Below are 27,187 nucleotides of genomic sequence, written 5' to 3'. Positions count from 1 at the left end.
GTAGTCGTTTTGTTCTGCACGCCAAAAGTTTTGCAGGTGTAAGCAAATATTCTGCCTGGCATTGTCAGTGATCAGCTGCACATGGAAGCTGAGCCGGTTGAATGTTTCTAGTGCAGTAATAATGATTAATTTTGGGTCCAGTTTAAGCAGCGGGTATAATTCAACCCATTTTGAGAAATAATCAATGACCACTAACAAGTAACGATTTTTTTTGACGGATCTAGAATAGGGACCCTTTACGCCGCAGCAACAATTGCCCAAAGGTTTCTGCTCTCTACGGGTTGCATAAGGCCCGGCGGTTTTCCTCCTCGCGGTTTTGCTGTCTGACATGTAATACAAGTACGGACGTCTGGTGGGACATCTTTTATCAAGCAGGGCCATGTCACGACACAACACAACTTTTCGTAAGCTTTCATGCCATGGCTATGCTCTGCTAGGCGTGTGTGATGAAATTACTCTAAAAATGCTTGCGGAGGCTCTTCGGAACGACATGGAATGGCGACTCACAACTCTCTGCGTTCGTAGCGGGCATATACCGCAGAAGAAGGCCATCTTCAGCTTCTTAACAGCAGTCGTAGCTGCCGCCAGGCGCCGTGCTTCCTGCCGGATTGGTGCTGTCCAGGCTTTCCGTATATGGTTGCACTAGTGATCGCTGAGCTGAGCGTCGAGCAGCTGTTGACAGGAGACAAGTGTGGCCCTGGCTTTTGCGGCAACTGCTACAACCAAGACTTGTGATGCCGGATCGCTATCCCTAGGTAACGGAGCTCTGGACACGGCGTCGACTGCCTCGTTGAAGGTGACTTTCTTGTATTCCACCCTCAAATTGTACTTCTGAAGAGAGAGCGCCCAGCGGGCTGCACGGCCAGCTGCGTTTTGCAGCCGCCATGCCGCTCATCAATTGGGGGGGAAGCCACTGCCTCAGGCCTCGCCGGATTTACAGTGGATTTCTTACGAGATTAATTATCGCAACGCAATTTGGACAACACCGGTTTCAAGGACGAAATTATTTCACGCATCGCCGACACTGCCGCAAAACAAGCCCTGCCACCGGAAACAACTGCACCATCCATCGAGGCAGAGCCAGCGCCTACGCAAGGTGACAAGTTCCAGTATATGACGGTGTTCAGCACCGACCCCGTACAGAAAATGCAAATTTGGGCCGTGCTTCTCCAAAATCAACTGTCCCTGACACTTTTACAAGCCTCTTCGAGAGCAGTGCACGTTACAATTTTTCCGGACTTATCATCATCTCTTCCAATGTTCAGTGGGGACGGAGGATTATCAGTGACCCGATAGATTGAAGATCTCGAGCGCACTCAACAGCTTGCCTCGTGGGAACCCTCTAACCTGCTGGCCATCGCCCACTTCAAACTTCTTGGCCCAGCCGCCGACTGGAAGGAGATCACTGGCCGCCACCTAAACAGATGGGCCGAGTGGAAGCAAGCGCTTATAGCGCAATTCGGCGAACGACTGTCCCTTATACAGTGGCATGAGCTTGTCGCTGCTCGAGAGCAAACCCAAAGTGAGACCCTTGTCACCTACACTCTCTCCAAACTTAAGATCATTGAAAAGTGTCCGCTGTCATTGACATACAAAGAGCGCATCGATTATATATTTCAGGGCATCCACGACAAACAAGTGGCTACAGCAGTCGTTGTTCAACGCCCGAGACAGTCCAGGATTTCGTGAACATCAACTGGGAAGTTGATTGCGCCATGGACCACTCTCGCATGACTAGACTGACAAAACCACAATGGAAGTAAGAGAGGTGCTCCGACGGCGCCGTGAGGAGCGGCCGCTTAGTGTGACTTTTACGCATGGCGCGGCCGCCAGGGGCAACACGGGTACTGGGGGCCGGTCTCGTCGCTTGTTTCGCTGGCGTTTCTATGGGCGCGCCTAGGACGGGCGCTTGTTTTTGACACATAGGGGCGTTCGCCTGCTTGAAACAATTTTTATTTTGGTTGGAATTTTGTACCTTCATATTTCTGCCTATTTTCTAGGTTATAATTCGACTCGGGGCCGCATGAATGATTTCTTAATTGATATGCCGCTTTGCGGTTTACGACAAACACGAGTAATACAATATTTCCTTATAGCACTAAAAGAGCATCTAAAGGAGTGCAAGATGACTATGTGAGCCTTCACAGCTGCCAACATGTGCAAAGTCTCAGGTACTGTCGCGCTAAAAAAACAAAAACGAACAGTTACGTTCGTGCACTCCGCTATTTGAATTTTTTCTCGCCGTTCCTTTTTTCGGTTGATAGCAAAAACGTGCTAATGTCCTGATTTATTGCATTACGGACAATTGTAGAAGGCTTTTGCTGCAATTCAAATGCAAACAGACGCAAGAAATTTAAACGGCGGAACCCGTAGGCGCGCCTTTGCTCGCATTTCTTTTTATTGCCATTACACGTGCGTGTCGTGCATTACAGCACAATTTGAAGGGCGATTCCATGTAAGATCAAAGGATGGTCGGTCGACCTTATAAATTGATTTTAAAATTTGATATATTGTTGCCCCATGACTTTAAGGGAAGGGAGGAGTGTGGGAGTGAAAGCTCAAAGAGAGAAAAAAATGCCGCAGTGGAGGGCTAAGGAGTAATTTCGACCATCCGGATATCTTTAATGAGCACTGACACTTCATGGATCACTGCCTTGTCGTGGCGGAGGGGCTTGCGAAACTCGACGAAGTCGTGAGCTCTGCTGTGTAGGGCCACCCAAGATAGACAGGTCACGGCAGAGAGTTCTGACAAAATGTGATTCACTGGAGAAGGTAATGGCAACCCACTCCAGTATTTCCTGCCAAGAAAACCCTATGGCCAGTCACAATACCATTAATGATAGGGCGCCGGAAGATGAGCCCCCCAGGTTGGAAGGCGTCCCACATGTTACTGGGGATGAACAAAGGGCGATTCCTAGTAGCTCCAGGACGAATGAAGCGGCTGGGCTAAAGCCAAAAGGACGCTCAGTTGTGGATGTGTCGGGAAGCGACCGGAAAGTCCGATGTTGCAAGGAGATGTATCACATAGCAACATGGAATGTAAGATCTATGACGCAAGGTAAACTGGATATCGTCAAGCGAGAAATGGACAGATTGAACATTGATATCTTGAGTATCAGCGAGCTCAAGTGGACCGGAATGGGAGAATTTACTCCGGCGACCATTATGTCTTTTATTGTGGGCACGAATCCAAGAGAAGGAATGGGGTCGCTCTCATAGTAAACAGAAGAATGGGCAAAGCAGTGCTAGGGTACAACCCCAAAAACTACCGAATGATTTCACTTCGGATCCAAGGTCACCCTTTCAACATAACAGTTATCCAAGTCTATGCACCGACCACTACTGCTGAAGAAGCTGACGTTGAGAGATTTTATGCGGACCTACAATGCCTTTTAGACCGCACCCCATCATCAGACGTCGTTTTTCTCATAGGAGATTGGAATGCCAAGGTAGGGAGTGAAGAAATATCCGGAATTACAGGCAAGTTCGGTCTTGGTGAGCCAAATGAAGCTGGGCAGAGGCTAGTAGAGTTTTGTCAAGAAAACAACCTGACCATAGCGAATACTCATTTTCAACAGCACAAGAGGCACCTGTATACATGGACTTCCCCGGACGGTCTGTACAGGAATCAGATCGATTATATTATTTGCCGGCAGAGATGGAGAAGCGCTATACAAGCAGTAAAAACAAGGCCTGGGGCCGATTGTGGCACCGATCATCAGCTTCTTGTCGCCAAGATTAAGCTTCGATTGAGGAAAACGCAGAAAACTAGAAGGCCTTTCAGGTATAATCTGGATCAAGTTTCATTAGAATATGCTGTGGAAGTGAGGAATCGATTTCAAGAATTAGATCTAGAAGACAAAGAGCCCGAAGAGATGTGGTCTGATGTTCGTGATATAATACAAGAAGTTGCTACTAAGGTAGTTCCAAAGCAAAAGAAATGCAAGAAAGCAAACTGGTTATCTGAAGAGGCTTTGCAAATAGCTGAGGAAAGGAGGATGGCAAAAGTTATGGGGGAAAGAGAAAGATACAAGGTTCTCAATGCGGATTTTCAGAAAATAGCAAGGAGAGATAAGAATGCCTTCCTGAACATACAGTGCCAAGCAGTTGAGGACAACAGCCAATTAAGGAACACAAGAGCTCTGTATAAGACAATCAAAGATATCAAAGGAAGCTTCTGTGCTAAGATGGGCGTGATAAAGGACAAACGAGGCAAGGACCTCACTGCAGCCGCAGAGATAAAGAAGAGGTGGCAGGAATACACAGAAGAACTGTACAAGAAGGACTCGAATGTGCAAACCCAACATAAGACGGTTGTGATAACTGATCTTGAGCCGGGCATCCTGAAGAGTGAAGTTGAATGGGCCTTAGCCAGCCTTGCTAAGAACAAAGCTAGCGGAATTGATAGCATTCCAGCTGAGTTGCTTCAAAACCTCAACCATGACGCTGTTAACATTGTGCATACATTATGTCAGAAGATTTGGACAACCCTGCAGTGGCCACAGGATTGGAGGAGGTCAGTTTACTGCAATCAAGCAAAGGATCAAGCAGGGTTTCGGAAACGGTACTCTACTATCGATCATATACATGCCATCAATCAGGTGATAGAAAAATGCTCGGAATATAATCAGCCCTTATACATAGCATTCATTGATTACGAAAAAGCATTTGACTCAGTTGAAACCTCGGCGGTGATGCAGGCATTACGAAATCAGGGGGTAGACGAGCCGTACGTGAAAGTGCTGGAAGATATATATAGTGGCTGCACAGCAACCATAGTTCTGCATAAAGAAAGTAACAAAATTCCCATAAAGAAAGGTGTTAGGCAAGGAGACACAATCTCCCCAGTACTATTCACAGCTTGTTTAGAGGAAGTATTCAGAGACTTGGAATGGGAGCAGTTAGGGATAAGGGTAGATGGAGAATACCTCAGTAATCTGCGATTTGCTGATGACATTGCCTTGCTAAGCAACTCGGGAGATGAACTGCAAATAATGATTGATGACCTAGACAGGAAAAGTAGAAAGGTAGGCTTGAAAATCAATATGCAGAAGACTAAGGTAATGTTCAACAGCCTCGGGAAGGAACAGGAGTTTACATTAGGTAGCGAAATACTGGAAGTAGTAGGCGAATATAACTACTTAGGACAGGTAGTAACCGCAGATCCGGACCATGAAAAGGAAATAACAAGAAGAATAAGATTGGGATGGAGCGCATTTGGCAAGCACTCGCAGATTATGACTAGCAGCTTACCGGTATCGCTCAAGAGGAAAGTATACAACAGTTGCATCTTGCCTGTACTCACCTATGGGGCTGAAACGTGGAGGCTAACCAAGAGAGTTCTACTTAAGTTGAGGACAACCCAGAGGGCTATGGAACGAAAAATGGTAGGGGTAACATTAAGAGATAGAAAGCGTGCAGAGTGGGTCAGAGAAATAACGCAAGTTAACGACATTCTAGTGGAAATTAAGAAGAAGAAATGGACATGGGCAGGACATGTAGTGCGAAGAGAGGATAACCGATGGTCGCTGAGGGTAACAAACTGGATTCCAAGGGAAGGAAAGCGTAGCAGGGGGCGGCAGAAAGTTAGGTGGGCGGATGAGATTAAGAAGTTCGCAGGGGTCAAGTGGATGCAGCTAGCACAGAACCGGGTTAAGTGGAGAGATATGGGAGAGGCCTTCGCCCTGCAGTGGGTATAATCAGGCTGATGATGATGATGATGATGATGAGTTTACATCCCCATTCCAAAGAAAGGCAGTGCCAAGGATTGTTCCAACTACCGCACGATCGCGCTTATTTCGCATGCTAGCAAGGTGATGTTGAAAATCCTCCAAGGTAGGCTGCAGCAGTATGTGGATCGGGAGCTTCCGGACGTGCGAGCTGGGTTTCGCAAGGGCAGAGGAACTAGAGACCAAGTTGCCAACCTTCGCTGGATCATGGAAAAAGCAAGAGAGTTCCAGAAACCCATCTACTTCTGCTTTATTGATTATGCGAAAGCGTTTGACTGCGTAGATCACAGCAGATTGTGGCAAGCTCTCCAAGAGATGGGAGTTCCAATTCACCTCATCTGTCTCCTCAGGAACCTGTATGAAGGGCAAGAGGCCACAGTCAGAACTGGGCATGGTCTTACTGATTGGTTTCCGATTGAGAAAGGAGTGAGGCAAGGCTGCATACTGTCGCCCTGCCTATTTAACCTGCATGCAGAGTGCATCATGAGGAAGGCCGGTCTGGACGAGTCTTCAGCTGGAGTGAAGATTGCTGGAAAACGTATCAACAACCTTAGATATGCGGATGATACCACTTTAATTGCAGAAAGTGAATCGGAACTCAAGAGACTTCTGATGCGCGTACAAGAAGAGAGTGAGAAGTTTGGGCTTAAACTGAACATTAAAAAGACAAAGATCATGGCGTCTTGCCCTATCAAGTCCTGGAGCATCAAGGGACAAGAAGTGGAAGCTGTGACAGATTTTCTCTTCTTGGGCTCCAAGATTACCTCGGAAGGAGACTGCAGCCATGAAATTAGGAGACGCCTGCTTCTGGGAAAGAGAGCAATGGTTAGCCTTGACCGCCTAGTAATGAGCAGAGACATTAGTCTGCCAACCAAGATCCGTATAACTCGTGCTATGGTCTTTCCAGTTGTGATGTATGGATGCGAGAGTTGGACGGTGAAAAAGGCTGACCGCCGAAGAATTGACGCGTTTGAATTGTGGTGCTGGCGAAGACTTGAGAGTTCCTTGGACTGCCAGAAGATCAAATCAGTCAATATTGTCGACCATAAACCCTGACTGCTCATTGGAGGGTCAAATTCTAAAGTTAAAGCTCAGCTACTTTGGTCATCTGATGAGAAGAGAGGAGTCGCTGGAGAAAGATTTGATGTTGGGAAAGGTTGAGGGTCGCCGGAGAAGGGGTAGGCAGCGAACGCGATGGTTAGATGGCATCCTCGAGGCACTGCAGATGAAGTTATGTGATGTTAGGAAGATAGTGAGAGACCGGAAAGCGTGGCGTGACATGGTCAATAGGGTCACGAAGAGTCGGACATGACTGAACGACTGAACTGAACTGACATCACACAGCACACGGGCGCCTCTTCTTTTCGCCACCATCGAAACGCAGCCGTCGGCGGTTGGGATCGAACCAGGGTGCTCCGGCACAGTAGTCGGGCATCTTAACTGCACCACCGCGGCGGGGCGAAATCGGCCCAGGAAATGAAATTTTGCCTATTTTGCAGGCCTTTGCCTCAAAAAACGTTTGTGAAAGAGCGGCAATACTTCCACACTATGTTCTCAGCATATTTATCTATCAAAGTGTGAAAGTTTATATTTATATAACGTTTCAATATACAGACGTACGATCGTGCTAATTTCAAGAAAACAGCGAGCAATGAAAACTTCTGAAGACAAATAATTTTTTTTATATTTCTTAAACTTTGTCCTCTATTCTCATTTGCTTCAGCTTTCAAGTTCATTGAAAAGATATTGCATAATTTCGTTGCGCTAGTAATTACGGCCACTCCAATAACGCCCTTGCGCAAGTCTCAGCGCACGACGCAGGATTCAAGATTCTATGACAATTGTGAATCGCACACTGTTTTTCAACTGTGGCATAATATTGTATTTTGTCATTTATGTCTTGGCGTTGCAAATTATCTGGGAGACACCGTAGTGAATAATTCGGAAATTTGTACGCGTGGTGTTCCTGATGCGTTTGCGGCATCGGGTAGCACAGATATGTTTTTCGAGTCTTACCTTCACCAAAACACGGATTGCGCAAAATACGATAAAGGTCAATGAGCAAGCAACGTATTCCAAATATTACTAGCAAAATTAAGAAATTGTTAGGGCCATAGAGAATTGCCTAATTAAACCAGAATGTTTCTTGGCTGCAATCGTTTACTTTAATCATTCGACGACGCTCATTACCTTAATTCATGTGCACAGTTTCTTTGTTTCTTTCATGCAGTCCAGGCTATGCATGCCTGCATGAAGTGTGAACCGCAGATCGAACGCGCGGCAACAGACACAGTCTGACCATGTGGAGGCCGTCGTCTGAGATAGACACGCGCATCAGGCTACAGATAGCTTTGTTTTTTTGTGTTCGATACTTCACTTTGCCACTGGAGCGCCACGTTTATTCTGATACGATCTGGCGCAGCAAGCGCCAGTTTCTCGTGTGGCAACGGTTCTCGCGCCCGAGAGGATGAAGCAGACGCTCAAACCTCTCCGACAGCGCTTTAATCTTGCTTCCTTCACCTCCATGTAATCAGCGCCTGGTTGCGATGCGAACAAGGGGCGGATAGAATAGCTAACCTACATTTCACATGCGTTGAACAGCTACCCAAGAGGCATTGCACCGGCAGCATGATGTCATGGAGCTGGCCGGACGTGGCAACAATCCGCTAGAAGCGCGCCCAGTGCGTGCTCCGGAGCGGCGAGCGCAGCGTTTCGTCTGCTCGAGCAGACGACACGTCTTTTTTTGCTCGGAAATGGAGTTATTTGTTTAGTCAGCGTTACGAAAGTTTCTATCTGCTCAGAAATTGGGGTGTAAATATTGCAAAAATAAATATCTAAGGGTTAGGGCCTTTTAATGCTGATATAGGTGCGAAATTGTAAGCGCGCGCGCCGGTGCTTCATAAGCACGCCAGCAGAACCGGCGGAGAGGATGGCCCCCAGAACACGTGCTGCCCCTAGCGGCTGCCCTCTCTTCCGGTCACACTAATACCCTTTTTACACGGGCAGAGTTAACCACGGTTAACGTAACTGCGGTTACGCGAAACCGTGGTTAGCCCGTTTACACGGCAGACCAAACCACAGTTACACCCCTAACCGTGGTTATCGCAAACCGAGTTTGGCGACCTCGGTTTGCGTCGTTAACCGAGGTTATGGCGGCGTCTGTTGACGGAGGCTGCTCGTCGGCACTCGAGTGCGCGAAGCGTACGAGCGTGTCTGCTTCAGCAGTGTACTCGTTTGCCCGTATTGAATAGCCGGTGTCTACTGTGCCGCCCGGCGTCTTCGGTTACGGCCTAGAGCCAAGCGTCTGCGTACTGAAGCCCCGTCCTGTGTTCGCAGTATCGTTTGTGCGGCTTGGTGCTGAGCGCGGAACGTCAGAAAATGCGCGCTCTTAGCTTTATAATGAAAGTGCACAAATTCGCAACGCTTGCAGTGCGGGATGCTGCGAGCAAGCTGAGGTACGTTACACTTACCGCGGCGGTGAAGCGAGCGAGCGCGGCGAACTACGACGGGTTGCGTAACACCCTAGTCGTCGATAGGCTTAAATTATTTCTCTTCGAAGCCGCGGCGATGAACGCTGTGATCAACTGATCAACGCTGTCGAAATGGTGCACTCATGAAACATCTTTATTGTGAATCCTATTCTGCCGCCGTAAAATAACAATATGATAAACTTTGGCGATACATTAATCGCAGAGCTAGTACTATAAGCAGAACGGTGAGCCGCAATGTACCGGCGGCAGCTGTCTTGAACAGAAACTTGATAGTATCGCGGTTATCGGTCTTGCCAGCAATTTGCCGCTCAGTGATCAGGAGTGATTCAATTCTGTTATTCGGCTCAGTATTCCAGGTGCCAATAAATTTAGCACGCTTTGTTTCTGACATCGGCGCTAGCGAACCGCCGTGTCGTTCGCGTACGGTCTGCGGGAGGAGGGGCCAACGCGGCGGTGTCTACGATGGTCGATGAGGTGCTGCAATCGTGCGGGGCTTCACCGCATTGTTGACGCCTTGCCGGACGGCACTCCGGAAACTTCATTATAAATAAAATATTTGTAAATGCGGCTTCGTTCCTTAGATCACCGCGTCGCTTCGGTTGTACTTTATGGGCAATGGCGGCCGTAACCGAGAACGCCGGCGAGCTGTGTAAGCACAGCTAACCGCGATTGGCGGTTAACCGTGGTTAAGTTCGGTAACCTCGGTTAAGCGTAACCGTGGTTAAGCCGGCCGTGTAAATAGGGTATAAGCGGCCGCGCGCTCGCTGCAGCGCGGCCGCGCCGTCGGAGCACCTCTTTTTCTTCCACCGTGGACAAAACCATCTGAGCCAATTTCGAGTCGACTGCTGCGTCCTATGACCTGCAGTGTCACAGCCACGACCGAGAGCACTGTAGACTTCCGGACGTATGCATAGCACCTACATACAACCAAACCGTATTAGGCTGCCACCTACGAGAATCTCCAGCCTGCCACTCGCTGATCAAGAATATCGGTATGAGGCAATCTCCTCCAAGTATGGTGCACCTGCCTTCAGAAGAGGGCAACACCTAAGCGAAGCGGTATGTTATAGCTGCAAGAAAAAGGGCCATCTGGCTAGCAAATGCCCTGAGAAAGGACAGCCCTCCCGAGACAAGACGCAAACAATCTCAAAAGTGACAACAGCATGTGTAGGCCGCACTTTGCTCGGATCCAAGCTCAGGTGTGCGGCTGTCACTGCTCACGTCAATGGGCTTGAAGAGATCGGCGCCTGTCCAGACAGTGGTTCGAATATCACTATTCTTGCTGCCAGTCTGGCTCAAGATCTCAAGGTAGAGCCCTGGATGAAGTCACCCCTTCTCGATGCCGGAGGAGGCTCTGTCGTGCCTCAGGGATCAGTCGTTTTGCGAATCAGCACAAGTCCCGTTTCTGCAAATGTGGAAGCAGCTGTCCTTCAGAGGAATGCCCTTCCCCTTATCCTGGGTGAGGATTGGTTCTATGCTGCTCAAGCAGAACTTTATTTTAAGTCTCCATATCTTCCTGTTATTTGCCAACACTCTCCAAACACTGTTGTGATGCACAAAGAGGAACTGTTACCACGAATGTCGAATGCAGTGATACAGCATCAGCTTTGTCTCGCTTAGACCCGCCGCATACCACTACTGAAAGCCTACAAGTGGATTTTGAGCTAGAGAAGCCATTGTGGAGCAACCTCATCACAGTAACCAAGTCTCAAACTCATCCAGCAGACGTCGAGAACCCAGCCCAGCCAGCCTCATGCAACCTATTTCCTTCTGAGCCACTTCCATCCATGCTCAACAATCGTCTCTCTGACATCGCCATCGGGTCCCACCTCAAGCCTGAAGAACAGCTAGCAGTGAAGCAAAAGTGCACCGCCACTCACGTCTCTTCGCTACCAGCCCTGATGACATCGGCCTGTATGAAGGCATTGATCATGAGATCAAGTTATTGCCGGACTCAGAGCCTTATGGACGGCAACCGTACCGCTACACAGCCAGTGATCGAAAATTCCTAGAGGCCCAAACAACCGCTCTTCTGAAAAATAACATCATCCATCCTTCATCTGGACCTTGGGGGCTTATTGCCATTGTTGTGACGCAGAAAAACAAAATACGTTATTAGTCAACTACATACCTTTAACAGGATGACAATAAGCGTACTCCAACCACTGCCCCGTACTGATGACATTTTTGCTGACCTTGCCGGAAGTTCTCTGTTTGCAACCCTTGACCTCTGTTTCTCTTATAGACAGAATAAACTAAGAGATGAAGACCGAGAAAAAACTACCTTCATCCCGCACGAGGGAACTTTCAAGCGGACAAGAATGCCATTAGGGTTAAAAAATGCACCAGCTACCTTCCAGAAAGCAATTCACCGAATATTTTCTCAAGTCACAGCCCGACAGTCAAGGTGTGGTGTACGCACATACCTTGACATCATCATCTTCGGTGAAATATTTCCAGAGTTTTTCGATATCCTAGACGAGACCTTCCCTCTCCCTCTACAAGTCGGCTTCAAGGTTTCTTTAAAAAAAATGCAATTTTTTCTGGGATTTATGATATCCGAAAAAGGGAAACAACCAGACCCTTTAAAGACCGTTGCAGTCATGTGCATGCTAACGCCACACTCGTTAAAGCAGCTGTTATCTTGGCTTCAGACAGCTAACGTTTACAGGCGCTCTATCCCGAACTTCTCGAGAGTTGCCGCACCTCTCCAAGCCGCCATCCGAAATGCTGACTTCGAGTGGACAGTTCAGTGTCAGCAAGCATTCGAAGCCCTCCGCGCAACACTGACAACAGCACTTTTATACTGAGACGCTTCAGCAATGAGGCGCCTACAACAGTCGCCACAGATGCATTAGCAACAGCTCTCGGAGCGATACTCACGCAGCACCAAGATGACAGGGATGTGGTGATTGAGTACGCAAGTAGGTCGCTCATAGAATCTGAAAGAAAACTTCACAGTAATGTTTGGGAGGCTCTGGCAGTACATTGGGCCATTGCTGACAAGTTTCGACACTATTTGCTGGGCCATCATTTTCATTTATTGACTGACATTTGGTCAGTAGCATGCCTGATGACCAACTTCAAGCCTTCATGCTGGCTCACTAGAATGCTGCTGGACCTGTCTAAATTTGACTTTTCGGTTGAACACAAAGCAGGATGCCAGAACTCTGTGGTCGACATGCTATCACGGTACTCCTGCGCCACGGTCCCCCACATAGCTACTCTTGCTGCCATGCAAGCAGACGATGAAACTTGCAAGGCCATCCGTGCCAGGCTTGCTTGAGGTGAAGCCACCATTATTGACGGCATTTTGTGCAAAGTTGCGAATTACGAGATACAAACCATCGTCGTTCCCGCCAAGATGCAGTACCAGGTTCTTGAGCTCATGTACGATGCCAGCGGTCACATGATGTCCCACGTACCATCTTTGCCGAAAGTAACCGAGCAGCCCCGCCGGCCGGCGGAGCGGGCAAGGGGCGAGTGCGGCGCACCACCGCTGTCGCTGACCGCTGTCTCCGGTGGCGAGTGTTAGCTGGATGACGTAAGCACGCTCCCTCGCTCTCCTTTTTGGGATGACTTCGGAGCGCTGTGCTCACGAAAGGCGGTCCGTGCCGCAATACTTGCTCAACGCTTCTTTTTGGCTGCCCTTGTGGCGCTGTGCACTTCGTTAGAATGCCTTCGCGTATAATATCACTACAATGCCCCGGTAGTTGCAACAACTGGGCAAAGAGTTGCTTTTATGATCCTTGGAGTGTCGGGAAAGAAAGTCGGAAAATGGATTTAGAAAACTCAGTGCGCCTATATCTGCAGTTCTCAGTCGTCTGTTGTGATGACGACCGACTTGGCTGTGACGCTTCGTAAAGCTGGAGGAGAGATTAAGAAACTATTTCCAGCTGATTAAAGTGCACCGCTTGGTATACTGTATTTCGTGCCATTTGGTAACGTACAAAACGAGCGTAATGTTTTTCGCTTTGGTAATTACGTTCATGCATTTACCTGCAACCAATTTATTCGTTTAATGAGCGAATTGCATGAAAGAACGTCATTCTCCCATATCCAACATATAGCAAGGATTTTCTGTAAGTACGGCAGTTTTTTTTTTATTGGGACAGCATATGTCCATCTTAACAGCAATATGTTCTGAAAAGGAACCGAAACCTGGACACGTAGCATTTGGACTGCGAGCTATTTTTGTGTTACTCGCTGTTACCAAGTGTTATGCCCGAGCAATCGACCATAAATCGTTCCAGAAACTCCGCGCATTCGGATAGGATAGGATAGAAAATACGTTAATTTCTCTAGAAAGGTCTTGTGCTAGTAGCAGATGAGGTCCATCTTCCTTCTTCTCACAGAGTCAGTGCCCCTATTCCAGGGCTCCGCTGAGCTTCGCTGCTTGCTGGAAAGCTGGCTGTGGTTTTTCGAGAATGCGACAGCGGACCGGGGCGTGTTGACTGGGGAAATCAGTACAAAGATGCACGGATCCTTTTCTCGACATAGAGAGGCTCGTCTTCAACAAGTTAAATAAAGCCGAGCGCTTTTGTCGGAAAACGGAACGAACGTCCTTTGATCTACCGCACTCCTTTTCTGAACAATGTACCAGGGCGGCTGGGCGAACCAGGAGCCGTGGCACGCCGCCGTGTTGTGACCGAGCAGTGGGAGAAGGCTTTCTTAGCTGTTCTTAGGGAAGCGACTGTGGATTCAAAGATGCTGCTTGTGTCACCACATAGTCATTAAGGCGTACTGGCTTGTGCCAGGATGGAGTTATCCCGTGCTCCAGTTTGACGGCCGGGGGATGGGTGCCATATCGCCTGTCCGGCGCCGTTGCAGCAAGACTTACGGCTTGTGGCTGGAACCTTCTCAACAATGCACCGGGATGGCGGGGCAGACCGGAGCAGCTGCACGCCGTCGCATAGTGATTGTACAGCGGAATATTGCTTCCTTAATTGCTTTCAGCGAGGCCGCGGTGCATTAAAAGAAGCTGCTGCACGTGTTGCACGATGGTCTTTAAGACGTATTGGCTTGAACCAGGGTTCGTGCCGCTCGGGATGTGTGCCACGTCGCCTGACCGGCGCCTGTGAAGCAAGATTTACTACTTGTGACTGGAACAAGCGAGGACATCGCCATTTCGTAGAGGTCAACAGGGGCAGTTTGGCTTTTCTGCAGTGGACTGCAGTCTTCCCAGGTCAAGTGCGAGGAGGTGCGTGGGTGTGTGCGCACATTTGTGTGTGATGTGCTGATGGACAGTTGGTCGGAGCCAAAGAAGCTGGGCGGAGCCAAGCGAAGCAGCTCGGCGCCCATTAGACGATTAGGAATCTGCGGATTCCACAGCTATAGGAATCGTGGACTGAAAAAGGGATTTAAGCAGCCTACGAGGGCTGCTATAATGTGACTCGCCTGTGCATGTTCTCAGTTGATTAAGAGCTAACTCGCTCCCTTTAACGTGCTTGCACGTTGGCACATATGTTGTAAATATGTAAAATAAATCTCAAATTTATTCTTCTCCTGAACAACTCCTGCCGTCATCTGCCTTTTTGAACGCCCTGCGGTGAAGTCTTGTAGGCCACGGTGTCTGCGATTATGTCATCAGCCACTTGATTGGTTGTTTAATGTCCACTGGCATTGTGGTGCCGTCAGTACCTCGTCAAATAAGATGTTGGAATGGGACCTTCAAGAGCAACGCAGGATAACTTTTGCAAACCTGAGATTCCCACCCCTTGCTTAAGTAGTACCTGTCCACAACAGGGAGAAGATTCAGCGGGAGGTTCAATGCAAGTAGAAGGACAATTTCTTCGTAGCCACCTTACGTAATGGTCGAGTCCTCTGGTAATGTGTTCTGGAGGATCATATGATAGGAAACATTTATATAACTATTTCGCTATTGGCAAACATTTTTTAAGCAGTTGCAAACTGTGTACAAATTTCGGGCATTCAGTCTGGCGTCACATAGTGAAACCCATTTCGCACTTTTATACGTTAGCAAGCGGAGGCAAATACTACGTTTGCAGATTCGCTTCATTATATAGACACGAATAGCCGGGCATGAAACAGCGGTAAGTATTGCCTCGCTTATATTTTTTTCTAGCTAAACGTGGCGTCGCAGTCGAAGACTACGAATGGCGATATAAACCACACGTGTTTTCAGAGTCCGGTCCCTATATCATAACATCACAAACAAAAGTGAAACAACTATTTATACAAATTGTTGTACCTACATGAGTTGTATAATAATATTAAACGCGCAAAGTACTCTAATGAAGAGCGCAGCTCCGCGACGCAAGCCAAAAATGAGCATTAAGCGAGTTTTGCTGCGAACAGCTGCTTCCATGACGAACAAAGCGCTCAAAAAGCATAAAATTGGAAGCCGCACATGCTATCCGCTTACATTTTTTATCATCCAAAGAAAGATAGCGAGGGGGCATGCTTACGTCAGCCAGCTTACACACGCAGCCGGGGATCAGCGGCCACTGTCGACTGCCGCGGCTCGGCCCAGCGCCTGCTCCGCTGGCCGGCTGGGCTGCTCGGTTACTGTCAAGGTATAATGGTAGCGAAGGCTCCATAGACGCCCATACGTACAAAACATGGCGGCTCATGGGCTCCAGCGACCAATGAAAATTGGGGGGCCATGACGTCAAATGACGTCACGCATACGTTCACTTTGGCGCGAATTATAAACAAGTTCTTTTTTAAAAAAACCGCCGCGTTGCATTGACGAGCCTGCATCTTTTGAAGGTTGTTGCCTTTCAGCGCGCGCCAACCTTTGCCATCTAAAAGAACTCGAGTTTCTGTTGTTTACGCCCTTGTTTATAGGCAGCTGCTCCAGCACAATTAAAGTGGTTGGCAAAGGTGGCGGCATAGAAAGGCAGCAACACTTCCAAATAGAGACCACGCATGCAAATTGATAATACAAATACTGCTGCAAGTCATGCAAATACTTTGGCCATTTACTTTGTCCCTCAGCACAGTAAGGTGCGGTACAGAAACACTGGTGCAACGGGGCAGGCATGCCCAGTTCGCAACCAAGTGAACAATTATGTTTTTCATACTCATGGTTTATTGAATCAACCAATACAATACAGCAACAAATCACAACAATAAAAATGACGGAAAATAAACGACACCGACCAAAAGAAGAAAGATGGAATGACGTTTCGGCTCCTACACGGGAGCCTTGTTCACAATGAGGCGAAGCGGGAAACCGTTGCCTTAAATACGGCGCATCACAGAACCCAGACATCTTGCGTACACAGGGGGCAGATTACCATGACTTGTGAACAAGGCTCCCGTGTGGGAGCCGAAACGTCATTCCATCTTTCTTCTTTTGGTCGGTGTCGTTTATTTTCCGTCATGTCCCATCCCGACCAGACGGGCTTCCGTCAAACTCTTGACTTCAAACAATAAAAATGCGTGTCGCAGACAGCACAAACTGTAGCGCTGTTTAAGCAGGCTAATCATCTCAATGATCACAGCCGAGGCATGGAAAAGGCTTGATGAGCCTGCCACAAAACATCACCAGATGCATGTACAGGGTCGTCCACTTTAAGTGCGAACACGGCTCCGCGTGGCCGCGCTCCGCGAAGCGCCAGCGGATCCGGCGCGTTCGCGCATCGAAGCAAAGCCGCGCAGGCGCCCAGGGGCCCAGAGGAGGAGCTTCGTGTCGTCTGCTACAGCGCTGGCGCGCACCTCGCTTGCATTGCTGGAAAGCAGACGACACGAAGCTCCTCCCCCGGGCCCCTGTGCGCCTGCGCGGCTTTGCTTCGATGCGCGAACGCGCCGGATCCGCTGGCGCTCCGCGGAGCGCGGCCACGCGGAGCCGTGTTCGCACTTAGAGTGGACGACCCTGTACAGAAAGCAAAGCTATGACAGCTGCAATTGAAATAAAAATGTCATGAATTAGTAGGTGCATCAAAACATACGTGGAGCATAGAGCACTGAGATCACTCTTCACATTTAAATTCTTCGGCAGAAAGCATACAGCAGTTTTCAAGGCAATTTTAAGGTTGCACCAGTCCAGATAGCTTTAGAATCAACAAACGTGCTTAACACAGGAGCATTAGAGCATACATTGAGTCTGTGGGCAACCTCCAGATCTGCTCACCGGTGAAAGTCAGCCGGGAAGCGGTAAGACACCGACGGTTGAGTCTAAGCTGCCGCAAGGTGCAACAGAGCATCGCTTCCTCACTTTGTGCGGGCTCATCTTGCGATAAAACTCTAAGCGCAATACACTGCTGCAAAACGACTTCGCTCTGCCCGCACGACAAAGGGGACGAAACCAAAAAAAAAAAAAAACAAGGTTGCAGGGGGATATTAAATCTCACCAAACGGCGACAGAGCAGCGACCAGCAAGTACGTCGAAATCTTCGCAAAAGGGACATTTTCAGGCTTGCGAACTAAATTACGCTTTCCCGGGCGCACCAAGGCCCGCACCACAGCCGACGAGCAGCAGACAGCGATAAGAAACCGTTTCGTGTTTCGTCAGGTTCGTTATCTCCGTTGCCTTGGTTACCTCTGGCAGCGCCTCCTGACCGATGCAACATCAAGGGGGTGGGGCGATAACAGTGTTGCAAGATAAAAAAAAAATTGAGAATGTATTTATAAAATACCTTACCTCATTTACAAGCGAAGTTATTAAAATGTCTATTCTTTTTATGTTGATTGATACCTTTGAATTTGTAATAGTACAATTTCTTAATCTGAGTGGTTGGCCCCCCGACCTGTGGCTATGCTGCGGTACCGCTGAACCGCTTTTGAGTCCAGGGGGGGAATTCTGTAACGCTCTCAATACAAAACCAGACTCAAACCGCTCAACTTGGCCTGCTCCTATTGGTCGGCGGCCATCTTAAAATTTTGCGTCATCACTGATCTCACCGGTGACTGCGGTTACGTCATCAACAAGACTAAAGTGGTGACGTTGCCCATGAGCTGAATATTGACTGAAATTGTGAGCGAAACGAGGTAACCCCAAAACCAGTCAACTGAGTAGAGCAAAAATGGCGGCTGTGTTCCTTGCGTGGCGCTGGCTGTGTGACAGTTGTGTCGGTGCGATCCACGGCGTACGAGGGAGGACGAAGACGCGTTTGACGTACCGGACTAGTTGTTCCGACTCTGTTCAACTCGGAAACCAGCAAAAAGTGGAGTGACTGTGCGGCGATTGCCGACGAACAACGATGAACGGGGGCTCACGCAGCTCACGGACGAGTGCGCAGCCACTGCGGCTGCATGCGCACCGAGTTTTTTTGCTATCGGGGGCTACCAGCTTGCGTCGGGAACGTAACATCGTTTGCATTGCATAGGCATCGATCAGCAGGTGCGTGCGCTGATAGCGGAAGCCATCGGGCGGAACGCTGATTGTCGTCAAGGCGCCGCGGTGCGATATGGAAAGACGTCGCTAGGCAAGGGGTTCTACGTTGTGAACATCACAGTAGTGAGTAAATTATGGTTTTGACTGTGTGTGTTTGGCTACGTGTTCGAAATGTCATTGTAACGTGTATTGTGCCTATTTTATTACAGATCTGCGACGCGAACATACGCACTTTTGACCCTCGCTGCCCCGTGGGACCAAGGACTCCAAACAACGCGTTCGTCTAGCGGTACTCCTGCGCGCCGAAAGGTGAACGAAGGCCTGCTAAACGCCTGCGACTTTTTCTTGGGTAAGCTGTAAAAAACCCGCGTCGGTTATCGAACGATATTGATTATATCACTCTAAGAAAAAAGGGTGTGCGAAAGGGGTAAAAAGGGCATAGCATGGTCCTTTACCCCCTTTAGAAGGCCTTGGGGGTAACTTTGCACCTGCTGGAAGCAGGTCCCTATTCACTTACCCCCTCTTAGAAAACTTGCACCCTACTGCAACCCTACTTACCCTCTCTACCAGCGTTTGTGTGCTTGTGTGTGTGTTCGTGCCCCTTAGACAGCAGTGTTAATAGTTTGGGCACATGTCACGATGGGGCGCTGGTTCAGCATTCTGTCCCATCATGTCTCGTTCCTGCACCGTCGCTTTCAGAGAGGGGACGCCTTTTGTGCCACCTTCGCCACCGTTTTTCTCTCGCAGCGTTTGTGTCCCTCTCCATGTTTACTCTCCCCAGTCAGGAACTGCAAGCTGCAGGTGTGTCCTGGTTTCTATGGGGGGACGTAATGACTGCAAAACTGCTTCTAAATTCTAATGAAACAGCACATACTTTTGTTTTGCTTGTGGGAGTAATGCTATGGCAGTGCACAGCCTGTTTCAGGCTTATAGTGGAGCCACTCCGACTGCATAGCGAACTGTCACGGGCCGTTCTGCAAACGTATTTCCTAAGCTGCTTCAAGGAAAGAAAAGGCACAGTATCTGTCACACTAATTGGTAGAATCCTGAACCACACCGTAAGGGGAAGCTTGAGAATCTTCGAAGGAAGGTGGATTAAAAGAAAAGAGAGAAAGAGGTGTTGGTTGTGTTCAGCAACAAAATTATGCACATATTTGATTTTACCTGAAGCGCATACAGCTCGTTCGGCCGACAAGGCATCGCCATTGCCATGGTCGTCGCCGAAACTCGCAACTCGTGGAAAAATATATGCTCTGTTTTATATTAAAATCTTGATAAAATCGATTCCTTATACAGCTTTCAGGGTGGTGTCATGCCCTTTTCGCGTCACATTTAGCATCCATCTGCTAGTCATGTTGAAGGTTAGTTTGCGACAGAGATTGGAACCAACGACCTATGTACAGCTGCCGAAATCTTAACTGACGTTCGTGACGGCAGTACTTTCTGTAATTCTGAGTGTTACAGAGCAGCTAACCTGCGAAAAGTCAAGTATAAGAAATAGCTCGCCAAGCTGTTGCGTAATCTTGATCATCTGGCAAGTATTGTCCTTATTAAGGCGCAGGAGCATAGAAAAGGAGGTCGTCATGCGCACGCCAGTTAAAGATTTGGGCGGCTCTACCTCCGTTTTTATGCCTTTCATTTTAAAGCTCGCCGTTCACCGAGAAGTGAGGCAGATAGAGCACCTTCCGTTCCTCCAAACAAAGCAAACTAAAGGCGTTAATCACATTGCCAAACTCTGCGTCTCTTAACGGCTAGAATTCGCGGAATGAAAACGCCGTGTTAAAGGCGCTATCGCGTCTACAGCTTTGGTGTCATGCTGGCTTGAAATTATTTAATTTTATAGCGTTAACTAGAGGCAGGCTGGTGGGCAGCTGAAAGCTGTGACACTCGAGGACAAACTTCATCAAAAGTTGAGTCTTTCTACTAGTTTTTTGTTGAATGCGACCAGCTACACTGAAAATAAGGATTTCTTCACCCTCATTTACTGTACCGCGGAAAGTATGTCAGTCGGACATTCTTAGTTTACAAAAGGACACACACACACGTATGTATAATATATATATATATATATATATATATATGCTTAAACTGACCATTAAAAAGACAAAGATCATGGCGTCTGCCCCTATCAAGTCCTGGAGCATCAAGGGACAAGAAGTGGAAGCTGTGACAGATTTTCTCTTCTTGGGCTCCAAGATTACCCCGGAAAGAGACTGCAGCCATGAAATTGGGAGACGCCTGCTTCTGGGCAAGAGAGCCATGGCTAGCCTTGACCGCCTTGTAAAGAGCAGAGACATTACACTGCCAACCAAGATCCGTATAACTCGTGCTATGGTCTTTCCAGTGGTGATGTATGGATGCGAGAGTTGGACTGTGAAGAAGGCTGACCGCCGAAGAACTGACGCGTTTGAATTGTGGTGCTGGCGGAGACTCTTGAAAGTTCTTTGGACGGCCAGGAGATCAAATCAGTCGATATTGTCGACCATAAACCCTGACTGCTCATTGGAGGGTCAAATTCTAAAGTTAAAGCTCAGCTACTTTGGTCATCTGATGAATGAGAAGAGAGGAGTCGCTGGAGAAAGATTTGATGTTGGGAAAGTTTGAGGGTCACCGGAGAAGGGATAGGCAGAGAACGCGATGGTTGGATGGCATCCTCGAGGCGCTGCAGATGAAGTTATGTGATCTTAGGAAGATAGTGGGAGACCGGGAAGCGTGGCGTAATATGGTCCATTATATATATATATATATATAGCCGGAAAGCGTGGCGTAATATGGTTCATATATATATATAGCTCAAAATTTCGGGCAGAAATGACATTTTGTCGATGGTATGGTTCTTGCCTGATTCGATCAGAAGTTGGATGTTCCCATTGTATGCGGCGGCAATGCCGGTGCTATCGCTGAGGCAGTGGCTTGTCTTGCATCGCAGCCGCCGCATATTATGGGAACATTCGACTTCTGATCGAATCAGGCAAGTACGCCAAACAACTTTATTATTAAAAATACCAACGGCAAAATTCCATTTCTGTGCGAAATTTTAGCTGCGAGGATTTTGCGGTTTAGTTTGGAGGAGCATTCTACAGCGCGCTGGTAATTGTTCAACGCCCTGTATATTCCAGGGTCTCCTCTTTTAGAGAGTTTTTATGTTTCTGCAAACGACCTACCTGCCTGTCTGTCCTATAAATGCACTTTTCCACGGGCCGTCGGAATGCGGTAAATAACTCGTCTTGCCTCGACCAAGGTTTTCATTTGCTTGATCTTACTGTTCTACATACAGGCCCTCTTCTTCATTCCTTTTTTTTTTAATTTTCAAAAATAGGCTAATCAGTTTGGAAAGTGAAGAAAACAGAATGCGTACACCGTGTCGTATTGCTCTGTATTAATATTGCAGGAGACGTTATTTTTGCATGTCATCATTCATAATTTTTTCATTCGTTCCGATTTCAGCAGGTTCTTTTAATTTTAAGGTGTACAAACTGCCCCAAGAGCTAGCTCTATTGTTCTTAGTTTACCAGGGCTCCTTTTTTTCGCAGTGCTTCGGCGTGTTTCGTACTTGCTGCACCAGGCTGTCGGGTGGTTCCAATCGCCACTTCTCCGGCGCTTTTGTGATGAAACACGACGCATGCATGTTTTCCGCCACGCCGCACACAAGGCACTTCGCGTTTTTCAGTGCAGCACACACGTGTTTGCAGCAGCATTGTGCGACACGATGCCTTCGAGCATAAGTTGAGTGGAAAACTTACAAAATACCAGCTGGCTGGCTGCGGAGCCACGTACAACCTGTGATACTTGCACGTGGTCACTTATCCTTTCTAGTTCCGAGAATTCAGGAAACTGGGCATTGATTCCTTCGCTCGCCGTATGACACAGCGCAAAGGTGACGCACGCTCTTTTGTCCTGATAAGCTTGCCCCTTCAGTGAACATCAGAATTTTGGACACTGAACCTCAAGCGCCAATGATGTAGGTGGGGTAAGGAACAATCAGAAGAACCTGCTGCTCCCCGGAACTCTTTTCTTCACAGCATGAAGTCATTTTTCGCCGGACTTTCGGAAACCAGTTTGGCTGTAGCTTCCACAGTGCCTAGGCGAGGTACACAATACTTCATTGTGAACAATATGACAGGTCCCAGGGAGCCCAAAATGCGTGCCTCTTTTCGACGGCGAGCACATGGTGGCTCTGAACACATACTCCTCTCAAGGCTCCGTGGGGTCACGAGTCATTCCAGCAGAAGCGATGTCCTGTTCGGACGCGGAAGCATCGAGTGGTCTCAGTCTTATGCCTATGGGCTGCACTGCCCTTGAGTTGTAAATATTTGTATCATACTCAAAATACAAATAGATATGTGCGAGCAAAGTCATTCGTTGTCACTGCAGGGAACTACCCCTTGTAAAGACGTAATCTTAAATTAACTGACGCGGCAGAATTCTGTTAAGGGCACAGCTCAAGACGACTCTGCAATCAGCGACGACGTGGAGCTTGGATAAAGCAAGAGGTACGCATCTTCTAGTGCTGCAACAGTCTTGGGCTGCCCAAAAGCAGCAGCGGAGGAGAGATCACGTTAGCAGATTCGCTGGGCCAGCGTTGAGAACAACTATGGACTTGAAAGGTTGCTGCTGCTGCGGTGGCTCCATGTACCAGCTTCGGACTCCATTACGCATGTCAATGATGGGCGACAGCAGCAGGTGCGGCGACAGCGGTCAACGTAAACCGGCGCATGGTGCTTGTAAGTTCCATTTTTCAAACTTTTTGCTGCCCTTATTGTGGGTTCAAGCCGGTACTCGTTTAACCAGCATGCGTCGCAATAGTGAGTACAGTGTTAAGTCCGAGGTTCGAGTGGTCCCAATCTCTATGATCAGCAGGCGTGACTGCATTTGAGTGACCACCCATACGTATAGCATGTGTTTCAGCGAAGGTGAGCCAGAAGTTTAAAAACTGCTTTTTGTGATATTGAGGTGGTTTCAGATTGCAGTTGTTTACATCAGTATACATTTTAATCAAGCTAATTTGGTGGTTAACTAAACTCGTAACAATTGACTTCTTATGGCACTTACGTAATCAATATTCGTGGTTACCCAAGTTTGCAAGTGCGAGATGCCGGGCTAGTGGATACTGCATTCTTAAAGAACAGCACAAGGAACAACACGGAAACACACAGAATGGATGGACACTGCCGCTGACTATACTTCGTCTCACAAGATGCTTGCAGCACTGCGAAAGGCAGAGGCACCCCAGTGTAATCAGGATCACGCGCACTGCATAGGCAATTGAGCTCCTACGCGGCTCTTGCCACCAAATTGGCGGGGGCAACAGTATAAAAGCACAATTCTCTATTATAGTGTGCAGGGGCGAGAGGCACTTCGGAGCACAATTGCAAGAACTCCTCTGCCTTTTTCAGTGCTGCAGATAACTTGTGAGACGAACAACAACCACTGAAATTTTGTTACCGAGCAAAACATATATAAACATGCATAAAGAGCGATTACTATAGACTGTTTTCGGTGATCGCACAGCATCACCTTGGCTTCACACCTTTGTGCACGTTTATATGTGTTGTGCTCCGAAATAAAATTTCAGTTGTTATTGAGCGCCTGTGTCCGTCCATTCTTCTGTGTGTTTCCTTGTTGTTCCTTGCACTCTTATTTAGGCATACCTAAGTTTGGTCTAGTTTTGGGACATGTCCTTCAGAGTTATCTGGCGTTGAGAGCTTGCGTTGTTGATTACTGTGTCATATCCTTTCTCCTACAGTAAAACCGCTTAACAGAATCATGCACACAGCTTTGAACTTCAGGCCAGTTCGCGCAGCTTGTCTCATAATGGACATTTTTGCAGCAGCTTCATGCAAGTGCACAAAGCCCCCTCATCTACCATTTTTGATGACCATGCTTGCGAAAATGGAGGAGTTTTCTGAGCGTGATTTTTCACGAACGTCCCCTCAGTTATCGACGCCCTGGCCTGCTGCACAATAATGGACCTTTTCTCAGCTGCGCACCCCTCTTGTGACCGCCAGGTGAAGTACCCTTGACGGGACGGCTAGCTTACTGAGGTTCCCTCGCATATTTCCAGCAAACATTTTTTCACAATAGTTGAGTGGGCTTATTTTCTGAGCAGTAGTTGAATGCAGGGCTGTCATGTAGGAAGCAGGTCAAGTGCAGGGGGAAGGTATATCAGGGCGTGTCCACAGATGCCTAAAGCATATCACTACACATGCTAGCTGAAAGTAGCCCAGCACTTATATATACTGCTTGGAAAACAGGCCGGCACCACTACTACGAAAGAATTTGTGCAGAAAAAATAGGAGCGATCCTCGGTAAACCGCCCCGTCAGATGTTCCTCGCTTGGCGGCCACAAGAAGGGTGCGGTGCTGGAAAAATGTTCTCCATGCAAGAGAAAGCGCTTGCTGTATCTGCAGCCGCGATGCGGTTCCAACACGCTTCCATTTTTTTTTTTTTTTTGCCGCGCCGCCGCAGTTTAGTCGCCGAGGTGTTTCCATCGCTTGCATGTGTATACATTGTGAATGTGTCTATTCCCTCCACATCTCATTTTTCTCTCGTTTTTCTCTCACACAGGTTCCCTCGGAGTATGGATTCAACCACGACGATGACAAAAGACTGCTCGGTTATCCTGCCATTTTCAAACGCAATAAAAAGTAAACCCTGCCATCCGTTCTCATGTACTAATATCGGTGTGCAAACTGCACCCTGAATGGCTACATGGCCCGTCACAAATATGTCGCTCTAGCACGAAGAAACCAACATAGCTGAAGCGATTGACCGGCTGACGAAGACATACATATTTTCACCAAACGTTTTTCTTCTGTATAGGGCGTATGTTAAGGCTGTCTAATGTTGCAGCGGAGGCAGCATTACCACACATATGCCAAACGGAGTCGCTTGCGTTGCAAATAAAGAAAATGTATGTCTCGTATCACTTCGATAGCGGCGATGTCTTGTGACTGAGTGTACAAAGTGTGGTTTTTTTTTTTTCAAATTACTAGCGTACTAGTGTGCGCCTAGACTATATTTAGAAGGGCGCAAACATACCCTTCGAAGGAAAAGAACATTATCTTAAATGGGTGCAAAAAACACTATAATATGAATTTATTTTATTCCTCTGGGGGGTAATATTACCCTTCCAAACAAAGCATAAATATGAACGTAAAAGTGCAAAGTTACGCCCATTCATAGGGTGCAAACATGCACTTACGGGGTGCTGTAGTAAGCCCATTACGCTGGCATAAATGCAGGCCCTGTGAGGGTAAGTTTACGCCTTATGATTAAGCATAAACTTATTCCAGCTGGGAGCAAACATGCACCCGATTTTAGAGGATATTTTTGCACTTTCATGGCCTAACCTTTAGTCCTTCTGAGAAAGGGTAACGTTACTCCCCAGTAGCATATACTTGCACTTCACCATATGGCATAACGTTAGCCTCGTTGTAGCGTAAACTTTACACCAGACACACTTAAGCCCCCGTCGAGGGTGTAACTTTGCACCCAAAGGGGCTCCCCAGTGCGTCAGTGGACTTACCCCCCTAAAGGGGTAAGATCACACCTTTTTTTCTTAGAGTGTATGCATTAATATGTGCAATCGACCACTTGCTGTAAGTTGGCTTCTCTGCAAGTCTTGTTTTCTAACCAAAAGGACTCGTTCCCCCTCGCAATGTTAAAAAACGAACAGAGGAAAGATCTCTTTTCTTTCCAGCTGTTGTCTTCGAGATTACCCAGCGACACCTGACGAAAGTTCAATACCTGTATATACCTCAAAATACAGAACGAAGGGACTAGGGATTGTAGTGCCTTGCCCCCATTCGTTACGCTCCCTCTCTACGACACGTTCGCTATTCGAAAGTGTGAGTACGCTGCAAAAAGCACCTGCTTCTTTTCGTTTCAGCAAGAACTAGAAGAGCGTTGTGTGATAACGAGACCTTTTGGTTGGATTACGAGCCCTACAGAGACGCTGAGTTGTATTTCGGCGAGTGGTCGATTGTCTGAATTCGCTGAAGCTGCATGCATAAGACGGACTAGTTATGCATATGAATGCTTGTTAAAGTACAAATTTAGTGTTATGGCAGCAGCAACCAAATATTCAATGTTTGAAATCTTTTTACTGCCTAAGAAACCGTAGCGCTTGTGTTGTGCAGGTAATCTTAACACATTTTTGTTTATATCACTGTGAAGCTACAAGGCTATCCTTACAATGATGCTTGCTTGGACAGCCCTGTGACACGCTGCCAACATTCCTGTGAATGTTTACCGTTAGTTGGTATGGATCTTTGATTGTATACTAGAACATGCAAAAGGCGGACTTAAGTGGATGTCATTGTTTGGTTATGCAGGAGACAGTGACTACCCACTGGAGTCATCCCAGACCCAACTTGTTGTCCCTTCTCTGCTATCACCTTGCAGCCTGGCACAGTTGGCTGTGGTCACTAGCTTTGTGGTAAACATGCTTAAACTGAAAAGCGTAGCGTTACAGCAAGGTAATAAATATCCATGACGCTTATTGGAATCAGAAAAGGGCACTAAAGATTTTTTACTGCCACATATACTCAGTAGAAGCACTTATTTCTTGGCCGCTGTATTTCACTCGAGCCGCCATGTGCACTCTTTGACGCCATCAGCGTGCCCTCGCGGAGACAAAACGTTACTGAGGAGCGAATTTAATT

This window comes from Amblyomma maculatum, chromosome 1, assembly GCF_055883805.1.
Source record: "Amblyomma maculatum isolate TAMU_Amacu chromosome 1, ASM5588380v1, whole genome shotgun sequence".
Classification (NCBI taxonomy): domain Eukaryota; kingdom Metazoa; phylum Arthropoda; class Arachnida; order Ixodida; family Ixodidae; genus Amblyomma; species Amblyomma maculatum.
This window is presented reverse-complemented; position numbering follows the sequence as displayed.